This window comes from Echinops telfairi, unplaced genomic scaffold, assembly GCF_000313985.2.
Source record: "Echinops telfairi isolate 266 unplaced genomic scaffold, ASM31398v2 ScPeMD7_7420;HRSCAF=8458, whole genome shotgun sequence".
In the NCBI taxonomy this organism is placed as follows: Eukaryota; Metazoa; Chordata; class Mammalia; order Afrosoricida; family Tenrecidae; genus Echinops; species Echinops telfairi.
The window spans coordinates 10,949,608-10,952,430 of NW_022111320.1; the positions used below are offsets into that span (position 1 = coordinate 10,949,608).

The 2,823-nt window shown below is 30.7% G+C and overlaps 1 protein-coding gene across 1 annotated transcript in view; it reads right to left on the minus strand.

Moving 5' to 3' along the window:
• Positions 1–2,823, minus strand: part of SI (sucrase-isomaltase) — a 93,517-nt gene that overhangs the window by 20,688 nt on the left and 70,006 nt on the right. The window lies entirely within an intron of this gene.

Sequence of the window (2,823 nt, forward strand, 5' to 3'; positions counted from 1 at the left end):
GAAATCTATCTCAAGCCAGTTCTCACGAGGAGAATGGGTTGCATAAACTAAATCTCTTTTTCTTTTCTTTACTTCTCAGTCTCCAAAGTGACTTTAATTATTATCTTAATTATACATGTAAAAACATATTTCATGATAAGAAGAATACAATGTTATATATTATCATCTTCTTTATCATATTCTCTGACTGTGAATAAACTGTGATTCTCCCAATAAAAGTATGAAAATAGAACAATAGTTACTATAAATTAATTAGGAAATAAGTGCTCACTATCATGAAATCAACAGCATCTATCATTTTCTTGTTGAAGTATGAATCACATTGCTTGTACTATTTTATTCCCAGGTTGCTATAAAGTTCATATACAAAGGACTTCAGATGACTGAGGTTGAGGATCATGGCTTATTTTTCTTTGTGTCATTTATGATTAATACAGTGCCTGGGAGGAATGTAACAGAAGCTTAAGATATTTTTGATTGATGAAAAACTCTAATGAAAAATATTCTTCTATGTAGTTGAACCAATAGAGACTCAACGACCCTACAGGTTATAACTGCCCTTTATGGTTTAAAAGGCTGAAATCTTTACAGAACACTGAAATTGTATTACATAGACATAAAAGGATATATTTTATATGATTTGCTGCTATTTAACAAGGAATAAACCTCTATGTAGATAAGATAATTGCTGATCAATAAAAATATAGAAATATTTTTATAGGATTTATTTTCAAACAAAATTAATCTTATTTGACTAGTGCAATACTGTTTACAATGCCAAGGTTATTCAAATTTTTAATATATTCACTTAAGTGACATATATATATTCATATGAGACTTTTTTGGCTTGTTATATGTCCTGCTTTGTAAAAAATGGACATAGTATTAAATTTATAATTTAACATGTGCTTTTTAATATTCCTGAAGGAGACTAAATCTGCATAAATCATTTTTCACAATAATTTTGTCCAAAGAAAATCAAATCTCTTTGTTAGATGAATGTTCTCTATAATCTTCAAATAGAACATGCTGCATTGGGGAAATGTGTGGACTGTGGGTTTCTGAGACGAACTTCGGTCTTTGTTAGACAGAGTAGAAAGCCTCATCTTTCCTAGGCTCCTGAAACATACTCGAGAGGCATAAGTCTCCTGGGTGGGTAGTATTCAATTGAAAAAATTGACACATTTTAGAGAAAATAAAGTATTGCAGGATAGTTTTTCCTCAATATTCAAAATGAAAATCTGTTTGAAAACCTAATTTGTCCAACTATTTATCAGAAACTAAAAGTTATTATTAGGAATATGAGCTTTCCTTTACACAACCCAAGTACACTCACCGTTATATCTGAAAAGAAATTCTAATTTTAGTTTGGTAATAAATATTTTGTGATTTGAAAACGTTTTCATTATTTTTAATAATCATAGAACAATTAAGTTCGAAATTTTCCTTTGGAAGAAGTCAGTGTGGCAATCTAAATCACGAGAATAGCTTTATGGATTCAAAGCTTTTTCTTTAAGTTGAAAACTGCATCAACGTCAACTCTATTAATGTCAATTAGGACTTACTCTTTCCTAAGGAATGCCTAGGAAACGTGCTCAGTATCTGCTCAGGGGACTAACCAGTTAATAAACAGAAAGTCACACTGGATGTTGTTATACTAACCAAGGAAACTTCTAAATTAGTCTAAAGGTTTGTGGTTTCATGCTTATTTTTATTAAATCATCTTAAAAAACCATATGAAGATACTTTCTGCAGTATGTAATTCTTCCACCCACACACATTGTTATTTTCTATGTATTTATATTAATTATAGCAAAACAATTTTCAAAGCTCCCAATGGACCTCATTTATAAGAGCACCTGAGAAAATATTTTATTTTTAAAATTCTATTCTAAATTATGATTTCTGAAATCCTGTATTTTACTTAAATAATAAAACAATTTTAACCCTTAATGAGTGAAATATTTTATTTCCCTAAGCTTTATCTACTGAAAGCTATTAAGTAATCTCTAAGGTTTTTTAAGGTTTTATTAAAGATGAAGATATGGATTTATGGTTATATGTTCTCTGAATATTTGTCTAAAATTTGGGCACCCACCTGAGGAAATTTTTAAAATAAATTTTGCCTACATTTGAAATGACTTCTTTTTGCCACACAATATTTGATTTTAAATAATAATAGGATAATTGAATATTGAGGGAAAAAAATCTCTATGGGGTTTATGTATTAAACCTCCCGTTTTTCACTGGTATCCAAGGTCCTTCTCTAAATCTATTTGTAATTTCTCAAGATTATTTATATTCTGTTTCTAAATATACTATTTAATTCTTTTATTTGTTTATTTGATCTCTGTCCAATGAAAAGCACATAAGCAAGATATTGTACAATGACAAATTCATAGCCACTGCAGCAGAGCTGCAGGGGGAGCAGAGTGATTAAACCCCCAGGAAATACCAAAAATAGACGGGAGACAGAGTGTGGCAACCCATTAGACTCGACTAGAAAACACTTGAAAAGGTCAATAAAGAGACCTTGAACTACTTATAGACTTTTCCATTTTTGTCAGTGACTTTCTTTTTGTTATTGTTATTTTGTTTTTTGCTGTTGTTGCTATCATTTTGTTGGTTTTGACTTCCTTTACTGTTTTATTTGGCTTTGCCTGATAAGATAGGTGGATAAATAATTTGGAAATAAAAAGAACGGGACGAATGGTTCTTGGGGGATATGGGAGAAGGGGAGGTGGGAGAAAGGAAAGGAGGAGGGGACCAACTCAGGGACAAGGGAACAACAAGTGAACTAAAATCAGTGGAAGGAAGGTCATA